The sequence below is a fragment of the Mustela erminea genome, chromosome 2 (genome assembly GCF_009829155.1).
Source record: "Mustela erminea isolate mMusErm1 chromosome 2, mMusErm1.Pri, whole genome shotgun sequence".
NCBI lineage: Eukaryota > Metazoa > Chordata > Mammalia > Carnivora > Mustelidae > Mustela > Mustela erminea.
In genome coordinates, this window is record NC_045615.1 from 159,441,775 (window position 1) to 159,456,680 (window position 14,906).

Sequence of the window (14,906 nt, forward strand, 5' to 3'; positions counted from 1 at the left end):
CAACGTGGGCACACCAGCTTGAGCAGATATGTTCGGATGATTCTGATTTGGAATACGAACCAAACCTGTTTCATTCTGCACCCTCGAATCGAAATGGCCTAGAGCTGCGGCTTTGCCAACGTGGCTACCCACTGGGATTTATGGAGGGAGTTCAAAACAGACCAACCCATCCGGGGGTTCCCTCCCCCGAGTTCTAATTCAGTTGGTAGAGGGTGTAACCTGACAGCAGACACTTTTAAAGCTGCTTGGGTGATTCTGTCGTGTAGTCAAGTTTGAGAACCACTGGTCAGAGCCGTAGATCAAGGTGATAAAGGGAAGCGACGTGGAGGTAGGAACTAAGAGGCAGAAGAAAGCCTCGCAGAGGGACGGGGATGTTAGGATGGAAGCAGCACGAGAGCCAGGGAGGCAAACCCGGAGAGGCACGGAGCAGGCCAGAGCCTTGCTCGTGGCAGGGAAAACCACAGAGCAGACACAGAGACACCTGCTTCCGAGATTTCAGGACTGTCTAGGATGCCCACAGGCCTGATGCGGAAGGGCTGCCCCGCCCCTGCTCCCCCCACCCCCAGTGGCTCCCGCTCTGGCATTTCTGGGACGCCTGTTTCTCATTATTGCTCTACGGAGGCAGAATTTTTTGAAAAGCTCATTAAGAGATGTTGCTACTGATAAGGGGTGTGGGCAGGGGAGGGGTTGTCGGTGGGCAACACTTGGTCTGCACTGCCCCCCCGAACGAATGTCTGTGACCTGAGCTGTGACCACCTGCCATTGCATGGGGAGTTCGTGGTCGCCGGCAGGTGCAGGGGCCATCCAGCTGTTCTGTGCTGGTAAAACCACACCCACCATACCGCGGTCGGCACGTTCCCTCTGCATGTTATTTCTGGCCGGTGCCCCCAGGAAACAAGCTGTGAAAGATGGCTTGCTCAATGCCATTGAACTTACTCATGCGATGTGAGGACAGTGTCAAGAGGTCCTAGATTGGAACAAGCATGTGAGCGGCTATCTGTCCTCGTGGCATGTTCATTTCCTTTGTCTGTCCTGGTTTTTAAAAATCACACCTCGGGGGCGCCTGGGTGGCCCAGTGGGTTAAGCCTCTGCCTTTGACTTAGGTCATGATCTCAGGGTCCCGGGATCGAGCCCCGACCGGGTTCTCTGCTCAGGGGGAGCCTGCTTCCCCTGCCCCCCACCTACTTGTGATCTCTGTCTGTCAAATAAATAAATAAAATTTTAAAAGAAAAAAAATCTTAAATTTAAAATCTAAAATTTCTTTTAAAAATTTTAAAGAAATTAAAAAAAAAATCTCGTACAGCCACAGCACAAGTCCCAGACTTCTTGGGAGTGAGAGATAGAGAAATGGTTTTGGGAGAGAACGGTTCGATGCCGCCGGTTGTTGAAGACACTGCACTGTCCTCAGTGGAAAATCAGAGCTTGGAAGGTCCTGACAGTTTTGCCCTGTTCTGGACAAGTCCACTGTTTTTACTGTCCACTTTCCTTCTAGATTATGTATTTTTGAGTCTTACATAATGACAATGGCTCTAAGATCACAGGTGTCCTACTAGAATCCTGAGAGGAAGCTTAAAATACAGGTCTGGAAGCGTCCAGCGCCCTGCACAGACCCTTAGCCTTCGGAAGGCAGAGAAGTGGCTGGGTCTGGCTGAGTTGAGACGACCCCTACGCTTCTTGCTCTTTGACCACCCGAATTAAAGTGGTGACCCCAACTGTGTATGTGGTGCCATCGGTCTTCTGATTCTGTTGCGTCTGGGGTCCTCGCACGTGACAGTTTTGAAGACCCTCGTTAGTCCTCAGTTAAATGACGCTCCTAAGACCAGCCTCTCTGCGCCTTTGCTTCTCGGTCCTAAAATGCTGGTTCAGTTGCCTCGTGGGACCAGAGGCCCGCTCCCCCCCTCACCAGCTGCCGGGCTGCTTGCTTTGCTCGGTCGACCCTTGCACAACACGGGGTCGAACTGCTCAGGTCCTCTCACACATGGATTTTTTCCAGTAAAAACAGTACGATGTTATATGTATTTTCTCTTCCCGAGGATTCCCTTGTTCCTTTTCTTTAGCTTACTTTGTCGTAACAATACAGTTTCTAATACATATTCAAAATACATCAATACGCTGCTATCAGTAAGTCTTCCGTTCAACTATGAGCTGTTAAGTAGTTATGTTTTGGGGGGCTCAAACATCATACGCAGATTTTTGTGGGGGAGTGAGGTGCCCCTAAACCCCGCGTTGTTTAGGGGACCCCTGTAACAGTTTGCCAGTGCATTTGAGAAATGCAGTTTTCCACTGCCCCTTATGCTGGTGTCAGACTGTGTCTGATGTTTTTTGCTTAGTGGGTAGGGGCTGTAAAATTATCCTGGGGGACGGGTGCTTGGTGAGTGTGCTTATTGTTTAGGTAGGAAGGTTGCTATATTGTTTTCATGAAGACTGTGGTTCTAGGGAGCATTTTAAAAGGATTCTTTGGAATGTTTCTTTAAAGGGGTCTCTTGGGAATCAGCCATTGTTCTCAATTGCTGGTAAAGAAGCAGGGCCCTCAAGCAAGGCCTGGGCGCCTCAAACAGACGTTCCTGAGATTAGCTCGGGAGTGAGATGTTGTCAAAGCCTCTCATCCTTCACCTGCACAACTTAAAGGAACAGGTAGTAAAACAGAGTCATTGTTTTGTCCCTAGTGGTTGCAAGTTAAGTTTTTAAAAAAATATGTATTTTTTAATTTAAAAAAAAAGAATATTTTTTATCCATTATACCCTTTTGACTTGCTCCCTCACTTTTAGGTATTTGCTCAAATGCCATCCTTCCCCGCACAGCCCACTAAAACTCGCAGCAGCCCCCTCCCTGCTGTATTCCCAACACCCCTTGTTTTGTTTTGTTCTTTCCTACGGATGAGACATACACTCACATCCGCTTTCTTTCATTGGAAAAGAAACTCCAGACCGGTAGACATTCTATTCAGTGTCCCCAGTGCCCGGAATGGCTCCTGGCCCACGACATGTGCTCACTGAGTAGCTGCGAAATGAAAACAAAGATATGCCCAGGAGCCGCTGGGTGGTGATCGGCTCTTCCTAAATCAGCCCGGGTGGGGGAGGGCGCGCCCGCTCTCCAGCAAGCTGGCCAAGTGATTAGAAGGTCCACTGAGGCACGCGGCCTGCCTTGCTCAGAGGTGTGCCAGGGTCTTCCTCTGGCGGGGGGGGGGGGGGGGGGGGGGGGGGGCAGCATTCCTATGGATCCTTCCTTGTCTCTTTGGCCCCACAGAAACCCCCAAAGATGGGATCCGTGTCAGTTTCCTCGAAATGAAAGTCTAGCTTTGTGCCTCTTCTTGCTCAGGATGTACAAGCAAAATTCAAAATTTAGATTTCTAGTTTGAGACTGGGGATGGTTCCCCTCTTAACTTTTTCACAAATATTTTGGAACACAACCCAAAGGCATGGAAATGTTCCAAAATAGCAATAGTGTGTGGCTTGCCTTCTTTCCAAGGGCAGAGCAGCGTGTAGCCGTTTCTAAAAATAGAGCTTTCTGGTCCAGGTCAATAGGTAGGAATGGCCTTGTGTTACTCTGTTTACACAGTTTCACGTCACACACCTTCGTAACAACGGCGCTGACTTGGTGAGGCCTGAGGACCCACACGGGCCTGCGGGAACTTGCAGTGAGTGGATCCCGGAAGGGCAGCCCCCCGCGGTGCTGGACACTGAGCTGCGTCCCCACTGAGACCAGCGGTGCTTGCACAAGGGCCCGTTCAACCTTTGCTTCTTGGTTTCTCACCCTCTTTCCATCACTGTCTCAAAGTCAGGAGCAGAAGTTAAAATCTCCAGGTCCTCCTGCGAGATACTAACAAACAGAAAAATAAATCCACATTCAGGAATTTAAGACCCACAGTGTTTTGTTTCGTTTTATCTGTCTTGCATTGTTTTCCTCTTTGCGAGTGTGTGAGTTTCCAAGGCATCGTGTAGTGGCAAATTTAATTTTGAGACCTTTCGATAAAATATTCTGAGAAGGCTGACTTATCCTTGACTTTTCCAGAACAGCCCTCCAACAGGGAGAGGCCTTTTCTTTTTGTGTTATAGGTCACGGACACCCCTGTCCTGTCCCCTAAATGCGGACAATGTGGGTGGTATTAGAATTATTTTCTTGGGATTAACATTCTAAAATTAAGAGGATAAAAGAGCGGGGACACTTGATACTGAATTTACATGAGGTGATTGAACTGGGCCAATGGGGCGGTCACTTTTAGAAGATTCATAGTAGGTTCTGAAGAAGGGGATTAATTCAGATCAAATGTAGGATTTTATCTCTAGGAATCAATTCGGTTTTATGAGTTCGCCTGCCGCGTTTAGATAAATAATTCTGGGGAGCTCTCACCTGTTGGCTTTAGGCATTCCAAGCATTTCATCCTCACATTTAATTCTTAAAACAACCTGTGAAATAGGTGTTAGTGTTGTTATTACTGTAGTAGGTGAGGAACCAGACTTCCCATAGCTCAGCTGGCCATCTACGGGGGGGGCACATCTATGAAGTGTGGGTTTGAAGCCCACTCCATCGGACTCAGAAGCCCAAACTTCCAAGCCAGGGGAAACTCAGAGAAGCTGGTTTTCTGTGACTGCTCAAAGCCCCAAAACGACATCGGTGACATCGACATTGGGCTCTGCCAATGCCCCTGTTTGTTTTGCTCTAAAGACAGTTACGGACCAGAGCCTTTTGTCTTCAATGCAGTGTTGACTCTCATTCCCTTAAATAAATTAACTCTCCCGTCTTGTCGGACTTGTCCTGAGCAAGTCCACGTGCCAATCAAAACAGAAACGGGAGAAACAGCACAGCAAGAAGGGAGAAGGGACTGAGGTTTCATGGTTATGAAGGAATCAGTACGGCCGGCCATTTTCTATTTCCCCCCCAAACGAAAGAAAACAAAAAAACACAACACACTATACCACTGGATCCCGGTCACAATTTGTCCGGTGATTTTTCAGTGCTGGTGATAGTGGAAGAATGTAGAAATGCTGGAACATTCACGATTTTGTAAGAGAACGCTCAGAGTGTATCACTTCTCTCCCACATAGCAGATGCTCAATAAATGAAGTGGAGAGGTATAAGGGCTCTGTTTCTGAGGACTTACCCACAGCCCCAGCAGCCTCCGTCCATTGCAGATTGACTCCACAGAGCCTGATCCAACTTCCAGGGGAGAGGAAATTTCTCCGTGTGCCCTGTTCCTGCCGGCACCCTAATGAATCTCCCTGCTTCTCTCCGCTTCAGGACCCCGTCTGTCCCACATTTTTTCTCTCCTAGGAATTGTGCCTCCACACCTGTCTCTTTCCTGGTTGGTTCCTCAGTCAAACTTACCTTTCCGTTTCTTGCTTCCTCAGAACTTTCCTTGGGAGTGACTTCCCAAGCTCCGAAGACATGGCTAAGGACAGCTGCAGTCTGTGGAGAACAATATAATCTCACACACCAGAACGGCAGTAATAACACGAGGATTCATACTAGTCGTGAAAACTAGTATGCACAAACTAGTATTCAAATTCATATTCGTCAGCTTTGCAGGTTAACGATACAGTGTTTTATCTGAGACAAATGTGTGGGACTTGTCATTAGGAGCCGCTGAGTCAGGGGCAGAAGGTGACCTCAGCCTTAAAAGGCTGAACTTGGCCATGTCAGCCTGTGTGGCTGGCCCAGCTCGGAGGTGTGGCCAGAGACCGTGGGCCCAGGAGATGAGGGTTAGGGATACATCAGGGTTAGGGATACATCAGATATCCCAACGGTGTAGTTGAAATACCCCTTCCACAATTTAGCAAATCATCTGACAGAGATATGGCAACAATTCAGATGTGAAAATCCATGTTTGAATATGGCAAAAAGAAAGTGGTGGGTATGTTTCAGGTATGGATTTGCCCCTTCGTACGTTGTCCCCACGTGCCGCACGCCCAGTAGCAGGTCACATCGAGGGCTGACACATTTAGCAAATCACAATACAGGATGTGCGTTCTAGTTGAATTTCAGATAACAATTCCCCCGGAAAAGTACGTCCCTGATTTTATCTAACAACCCCGGTCACATGGTAACTTAGATATACAGAAATGAACATGGGTTCTTTAGTCTGAACCCAGTCTGGTCTTCCTCACAAACGCCTGCTTGCCAGGTAGCGGGGAAACAGAACCGTCTCGGCCCCAGCCAGGTTAGAAACGAGCCTGGTCTGATCGTTTGAATAGTCCCTTGAGGTGATGCTCAGGCTCTTAACGTACCTTGCGCCCGTTCTCAGATGTCGTCCTTAGTTTCCACTGCCCGCCGCTTTGCCGGAAGAGTGCCGGGAGGCCTGGCTTCACCTCTCTGGCCTCAGGGAGAAGAGGACACGCCTGTGGTAAACCAGGGACACTTAGGGAGTCGGGAATCCGGGCTGCGTTACTCCCTGTGAGACTCAGGGAAAGGTGCTGAGAGCCGGGCCTGGCCCTCCTCGATTCTGGCCAACGCGGGATGCCGGCAGACACGGGGAGAACAGCCGTGATGATGTGCCACGGTCCTGGGGCAGGGCCCCGGGCCAGGCGTGACTGAGATGGACAACTCTGCGGATACCGTGTCTGAAGCGAGAGGGGACCAGGGGAGCCCGAATCTGCCGGGGGGGGGGGCGCTGCTAGGGGTCCCCAAGGGCATGGCCCAGGCCAACTCTGGACACAGTGACCGAGCTCAGCGGTGGGTGTCGGCAAGGACAAGGGAGGCCCCGGACAGAGCCGAGACACCACGGGACAGTGCCCTCAAGGACCCGCACTCACCACTGCCCCAGACCTCCGGCACTCTTCCGGCAAAGCGGCGGGCAGTGGAAACTAAGGACGACATCTGAGAACGGGCCGTTTCCTGCCCTATAGGACATGTTTGCCATTGGAATCTTCCAGAAAGAACCCTGGATAGGTTACAGTGGTTCTCAAAAGAGCGGCGTCTGGCCTGGAACTCCTGTGAAATGCAAATACCTCGGCCCGACTCTAGATGCTGCTCTACCATGTCCGATATTCAGGGTTTGGGCCCCGCAGTGCGTGGTTTGGCAGCTTTCCAGGGGGTTCTGCTGCGCCGTGAAGAACCCAGCTTTAAGGATTCCCGTAAATTTGCTCACTCCCTTGCTTATGGTTTCCAAGCCTGAAGTTTTACTAAACAGGCCACGTACGCCTTCTCCATCTAGGTGATTTATTAACTTGCTGGATACACTTGAAACGCTTTGCAGTCCAAAACAAGGAATTTGCAGCCTTGGGAAGGATGGAAATTCTGACGCCTGCTACCGCATGGATGAGCCTTGAGGACTTTATGGGAAATGAAACGAGCAGCCGTGAGAGATTGAATGCGGTCTGTTCCCCTGATGGGAGGTACCGGCATCCTCCCGTTCAGAGATACGGAAAGTAGAATGGTGACTGCCGGCGGGGGGCGGGCTGGGGGGGAAGGGGGGATGGGCAGGCTGCGTTTTACGGCCATGGAGTCCCAGTTGAGTAAGATGAAAAGAATCCTGAATGTGGATGCTGGGATGTACTTTATACCAGTGAACTCCATACTTAAAGATGGTTAAGATGTGGGGTGCCTGGGTAGCTCAGTCAGTTAAGTGTCTGCCTTTGGCTCAGGTCATGATCCTGGGGTCGAGGGATCCAGGACACATCGGGCTCCCTGCTTGACGGGAAGCCTGCTTCTGCCTCTCCCACTCCCCCTGCTTGTGTTCCCTCTCTCGCGGTCTCTCTCTCTGTCAAATAGGTGAATAAAATCTTTTAAAAAATGGTTAAGGTGGTAAATCTTATGTTGTATATGTTTTACAATTAAAATTTTTGAATTAAAAATAAAATTTTAAGGGGCGCCTGGGTGGCTCAGTGGGTTAGGGCTCTGCCTTCAGCTCGGGTCATGGTCCCAGGGTCCTGGGATCGAGCCCCGCATCGGGCTCTCTGCTCCTTGGGGAGCCTGCTTCCTCCTCTCTCTCTGCCTGCCTCTCTGCCTACTTGAGATCTCTGTCTGTCAAATAAATAAATAAAATCTTTAAAAGAAATAAAAATAAAAAAAAATTTTAAAAATATACCATGACTAAAGCAAAAATTTAAATCGTGAGTTAAAAATGGCCTCAGATGCTAAGCCAACAGGTACTGATTTGAGGGAAGGCCACGTGGCTGGCTCAGCAGCTTGCCCATAAACATAATCTTGGACCTTAGAGTTCAGATGTAAATTTTGAAATAGACGCTCCTGGTACATGTGAGTATTTTACCAGGTTTTAGTGCAGTTTCTGAGCTACCTAAAATGTAAGGAGAAGCTGGTCAAATAGATCTAAGTCTAGAATTCCAACAGGATAGTTGGTCTCCTTGTGGCTATTGAGATAAAAAGTAATATATGCTTGGAATTTTTGGATATCTCAGGCTAAAAAGCCTTGGGCATAAATGAACTCCTAGGGGCCTATATCCCTCTCCTTGGAAAGCACCGGCAAGTCATCAGCTTCTTTCCAGCTGCCAGAAGGGTGAGCTACTGGGAAGGGTCTGGTAATTCACTGTCTGTTGGTTTGAATAGAAGCTGTTGTGGTTCCCTTTACTGTTCTCTTCCAGTCCCTTGGCTTTGGGTGAATAAGTCCGTCTTCCTTACAGGAAGCAACAAGGGGTTGGTATTGGCAGAACATGGGGCTTTAAACACCCGTCCACTTCCCGAGAATATGTTAGTCGCTCACTCAATAAAATAACATTCTTTACTATAAACTCATGTTTTCTCCATCTTGTTAAAAGACGAATGAAAGCATCTTGAGAGAACTGCTCCTGTCCCAGTAAAAACAGCGGGTCTGCTATGCAGAGCACAGCTTCAAGACGAGTTCCCCGCGACTCCTTTGCAATCCACTTGCCACCAGGAGGCGTCTCCGTGGGGAATTCTGTAGCCGCTGCTGTCCTGGTCCCATTTCCAGGCTGCACCAATGTCCTAAGAGAAAAATCTTGAGACGTCCAAATCTGTCTTCTGTCTCAGAACTATGTTTGTATAAGACAATGTTCTCATGGGTCCCAGGAAATTAGTTTAGGTAAATACAGCGAGGAAGCGCGTATGCTAATGAAAGGTGGTTGATAGATCCACATACATACATATACATATATGTGTGTATCATGTATATAAAATGTCTATATATTATATATGTGTGTGCATAGATGCGTACATATATGTATTTACTTAACAGTATGCATTTTTTAAAATATTTTTATTTTTTTATTTGACAAAGAGAGACAAAGTGAGAGAAGGAACAGAAATAGGGGAAGTGGGAGAGGGAGAAGCAGACTGCCTGCTGAGCAGGGAGCCCGACGAGGACCCCGGGATCATGAGCCAAAGGCAGATGCTCAACCAGCTGAGCCACCCAGACGCCCCATTGCCTGCCTTTGCAGCTACACTGTTCATGTCTCAGCCATGGATCTAGCTGCATAACCTACTGCGATCTGGTTTTCTTTAGTTGTACAGTTGTATACATTTTGTCTCAGTTGTATCTCAGAGGATTTTTGTATTATTGAATGAGATAGTCCATACAGAGTGACAAGTACATGCTTGGCATCTGGTACCCATATGGGAGTCATCAGGTACTGGCAATTACAGAAAGGCGGAAGTGGCAAGCATCAGAACTTAGAGAAGCCCTTGGCTGAGTTTGTGGGCTCTATCTTAGTGTTGGATTTACTATGATTCTTTTGGGTTGTAGCTTTATTTATTTTTATTTTTTTCAGACTGGAAGCAACTAAATGGATTATCAATTTCTCATGGTTAAGATTTGAACAAGGCAACAACAGGCAAACTAGTTGATGATGAAGGTCGAAAGTCGGGGGTGGAGAGCTGGACTAGGTTGGAAAAGTCTGGAAGGAACCTTCTGCAGAGGCTGGAAATATTCAGCATCATTTTTACCATTTACACAAGATCAGTGCACTTTACACACTCGGTATATGCTACACACCTTAAAACAAATCGTAAAAAGGATTTGACGTAGGTGTACGTAAGGATCAGAAGGTCTACACATACCAAATCCATCGGGAAAGCTAGTCAAATTTATTTTTAAAATGCAACTCAGTGAATTTAATAAAGTTCTTTGGCAGAATTTGAGAACTTCCTCTTGACCTGCAAACACTTGTTTAATCTACATTCAAAATCTGAATGTTTTACCTGAGGATCTGTTCTTCCGTCTTCTGGAAGAACATTGGCTCTGGCAGCAGAGGCTCAGAGCTCTGTGCAGGTAGCGTGAGGTGAGGAGGGGCTCCCCGCTGTGCTCGTTTGGTCTGTCTTCCTGGCCCAGTGGGCACTGGAATTTGCCAGGCCGGGCAGCCCAGACACGGGATGGCTCGTTACCGTCTTTCCTCTCCAGCTGACTGTCCAGCCTGAGTCTCTTCAGGAAAGCGATGCTGGACACCTTCTAGTACTAAACTAAGGCAGGGAATTACCGTGTCTCGCGCTCTCTGACCTCTCCAGCTCCCCCCATGGCAAGCGCGCATGAAATGTTTGCCAAGTGAGTGAAAACCCGTATGTAACGTGCTCCCTGCCCACTCCTGCAGGTCTCCCGTGCCCTTCCTTTACAAGGCACGTGGGTTCACAGGCCCCACTCTGATCCCACCTGCCTTTTTTTCTCCTGTAGCACAAGATGGAGGTCAGGGGAAGCAAAAGGAAGAATGTTCTCCACTCTGTCTGTTCAAATCATAATTTGAAGCAGGTTTTATTATGCCAAATTATCATCAGGCTAATTGCTTGACAGCCTCCCTCCTTACTGTGGCTGACGCCATTGAACTGATTTCCTCTGCTGATATCTGCCTGGCGAGGGCATGGCACGCAGTCCCTAAGGGGAAACCCGCTCGCTGGAAAAAATACCCCAAACTCCTGAACATTGTACATGCCAGACACATCCACTTTCTAAGTCATAACAAATCTAACATCTACAGTGGTGTTTAAGGCGTGTACTGTGAAATCAGGCTGCCTGGGTCCAAATCCTCTTTCTACCATTTGCTAGTTTTGTGATCTTGGGCAAGTTTTTCATCTCTCTGTACCTGAGATGCTCTAGTGCTAAAGTAGGTATCATAGTCGTAGTACTTTTCTAGGAGGGTTGTTAGAAGAGTTGCAACAAAATACGTGAAGTACTTAGTGTCCTTACTTACACAGTAAGTACCCCACTGATAAGCTCGGTCCATATGTACATGTATCGTCTCAGTCCATGGTACATGTATGGACTGACGCCTGCTCTTTCCGTTAACCTTATTCATTGTTTATACCAGCTGTACAATTTTCCTAGGGAGCGAAAGCACTCATCAGCAGGGCCATAATTCGTGTTCTGCAATGCTCTTCCTCCTGAGTGTCCTTTTCATTGCCAAGGGTAAAATGAACCCAAATGTAATTCCTCTGTCATTCTTAGCACTAAATGGTAACTTGGGGCTTCCCCTCCGGGATGTCCAGACTTTGAAGGCATGATCGAGCTCAAGGCTGTGGTTTGCTACCTTGCGGCCACTAACATTCTAGTGAAGAAATACATTTCCAGGTTGTCCCCCAAAAATCAGGGGGTGTGAAGAGAGAAAAAAGAAGAGAAATGGTATGTTCCTTGGCTTGTTAGTCTCTGAGGTCAAAGGCAGCACAAGAGAATGAGAATTTAAATGGAAAAGTATGACGCTCCTGAGTAACACCGGAAACACGCCTTCTGATTTCTGCTTTAAGTCCTACCGTTGCGATACAGGAAAGACATTGATTATTAATACTTTGGACTTAACTGACATCTTTTATGACTCTAAGAGGCCTAGAGGCATTATCTCATCAACCTCGATGTTGGTGTGTGGTCAGATTGCAGTAAAAAGACTGTTTGCCCAAGTACAAAGTGAGCGTGGCCGCAAGTTGACTTTCCTTAGAGTGTCCTCAGGGGTCACACTCCTGCAGACACACCTGCAGTTTGCCGGCGAATACAGTTTCCCATGAAATTAAACCAAAATGGGCTAGAAAAGAGAAACTGAGCTTATTAAGTTTCTTTTAGGCTCACTGCCCAGTTTTCTTTCAGCCTGGAACTTCTTTGTGGGCATTTGCGGAGTGGGGTTAAACCAATTCTGAGCACCACTGAAGTGTATTTACTTTTTTGCCTCACGCATCATCATCACCTTTGTCATTGTCACTGTCCTTGCTAGTGTGACCTCTTCCTAATGAGGAAACAGTGTGATTTCTCAAAGGGAGATGTGCAGGATGCCAGTTCTACCTGAATTATTTCTGTGCTTTTATCAAGTTTGATTTATTTATGTAGCACCTGATATATGGTCAGTCACTGCTCCAGGTGCTTAAGAGACAGCCGTGATTAGAACAAACATCTCTGCCCTCCCTGGGCTGACATCCTCGTGAGCAGCAGACAGGAAAACCACACACAACACAGATGTAAATTATACAGTGTGTTAGGAGCTGATGAGTGCTCTGTGAAAAGAAAGCAGCCCAGAGGCCAAGAGGTGGTTTCGATCTACTCCATTCATAAAATTCCTTCAATTCCTCCCGGGAGTGTTGAGGACAAACCTGTAATTTTCAAGAACATACTCTGCATAGCATAATGTATAGAGAAGTTGAATCACTATGTTGTCTACCTGAAACTAATATAACATTGTATGTCAACTCTACTCCAATTAAAAATTAAATACAAGGTAATGAAAAGATAAAAGCACACTCTGTAGAAGTACTTTGAGCTCCGGGAGCATGTCAGAAAAGTAGAAGGCCTGGTCCAGAAGTACCCTCCAGGCAACCACGTCTCCCTTACCCAAGGGATGGGTCTCCCTTATGCTGCTGGAGAAGAGTGTAACTCTGATGTGTGGCCACCTAGAAACTGGAAATAAGTAAGGAAACCACATTTTCTTCATTATATCCTGAGGCTCTCTCTCCACAGATCCCGATCTCGGACCACAAACAAGCACCCTACGGGGACATGTGCAAATGATTACGGAAAAACACCAGTGGAAATCTGGTGTTCTGAAATCAAGGCTCTCTATCTTGGTCTGCAGTTTATCAAGAGTAACATAAAACTCTCCTGACTGTGGGTTTGTTTTTGAAAAGGTAACCCGAAGAAAACAGGATGTCCCTGAGTAGATGTGCTATTACCTTTTAGAGAAAAGGAAAAATAAAACCCCTTATTTCTTTAAAATCTCATCTCGTACTCTTTTTCTCCATTTACCCCAGATATTAGGATGGGGTAAATTTTCAAGAATCACTTGAATACTTTTTTTAAGTATTTTAGGTATTTTTAAAGTATTTTAAGTATTATATTTTAAGAATCACTCAGTGATGGTCTGGACTAGAGTAAGGACAAGAGCCCCGAGACAAAAAGCGACTTGTTCAAGGTCACTTAGCAGGTCAGGGGCAGAACCAGAAGGGAAAGCCCAACCCCCACCTTCTGGGTTCTACAGCACCGCTTCTAAATCAACATGTCTTCAAACACGGATTGCAGAACCCTCTACAGCCGATGGCCAAAGCAGCCAGGTAGGAAATAAACGACAAGTCCAAGATGTTTGTGAAAGCGTTCCAGATCCTCCATAGAAATCGGAAGCAGAGCGAGCCAGATGTGGAAGCTGGGGCTGAGGGCAGGGCTTCCTGGGGTGTCCACGGGGGGACAGCAGGTGTGGGTGGTCTGTCTTCTAACTGAAGGGGAGCTGGTGCACCCTGCAGGGAGAAAGACTCCCTAGGCACCAAAGTAACTTGCTGTAGCTGTGATGGCCTTCAGTTCCAGGCCCGAGGACCCCAGACTTCATGGTCCTTCTGCCCATGAGTGGCTACAGGACCCTGACATGAGTGATGGGGTCACACCGTGTGCTGTCTCCCTTCATGTCCTGGCGAAGGTGGGAGTGTGATCATCCTGCCTGTGTCTTTACTATCAGATAACACTGGACCTCCTCCCGAGGGCCGGGCACCCGGGCTAAGTGCTTTACTGACATTATCACACTTGGTCCTCACATCAGATGCTATCAGCAGTCCATTTCTGGGGAGAGAAAACGGAGACTTGGAGAAGTTCAGTAACTGGCCCAGAGTCACAAAGCTAGTGAATCCCAAAATCAGAATTCAAATTCTCCTTCGCAGAGGCTGGTGGTTCAAAGTACGGGCTCTGGAGTCACGTGGCCACGGTGTGCTCCCCAGCCTGGCTCTCCACTAGCTGGAGTTGTTCAACATGTTCAACATGTTACTCACCCTCTTCAACCCCCCCCCTTACTTCCATCTGTGACGTTGCAACAATAATTACAGTATTTATCGCATTGTGGTGTTGATTAGAGAATGCAGCATAGTAACTATTGACATGTGGTTAATTACCAGTGTGCAGTCTTTAGCTGTAGTTCCGCTACCGATTAAATCGCATAAAATTGCTATTGCAGTAAAACCAGAAATGGTAAAACACTGACAACTTAACATGGTTCAGTCTAATACTACATAGGTGTCCATTCTTTGTAAAATACAACAGTGGTTCCCTTATCTCATAATTTGTAAAAAGGCAGGGAAATAAGTGCTTCCGTATAATTTTTTCCTTTACTTGCCTGTTTGTTTTAGCTTCTCTAAAGAATCACATAGAGGGGCGCCTGAGTGGCTCAGTGGGTTAAAGCCTCTGCCTTCTACTCGGGTCCTGATCTCAGGGTCCTGGGATCGAGCCCCGCATCGGGCTCTCTGCTTGGTGGGGAGCCTGCTTCCCCCTCTCTCTCTGCCTGCCTCTCTGCCTGCTTGTGATCTCTGTCTGTCAAATAAATAAATAAAAAACAATAAAATCTTAAAAAAAAAAAAAGAATCACATAGAACTATCTTCTCTCCTAATGTAACAAAGCAGCCATGAGGACCTTTCACAATAGACTCTGTTCCCAGAGCCGCTGATCTGTTGAGGTTGTTGCCACAGAGGACTTGGAGGAGAGTGGGTTTGAAGGGAGTTTAGACTGCGCAGAGCAGGACTAGGAGGAAAAAAACTGATGAAATGAAGAGGGAGG

General features: G+C 47.4%; 1 protein-coding gene and 1 pseudogene across 1 annotated transcript in view; one reads left to right on the top strand and one right to left on the bottom strand.

The window, feature by feature from the left end:
- SHROOM3 (shroom family member 3) overlaps nucleotides 1–14,906 on the top strand; it is a 290,162-nt gene that overhangs the window by 112,201 nt on the left and 163,055 nt on the right. The window lies entirely within an intron of this gene.
- Nucleotides 2,746–6,632, bottom strand: LOC116585231 (annotated as a pseudogene).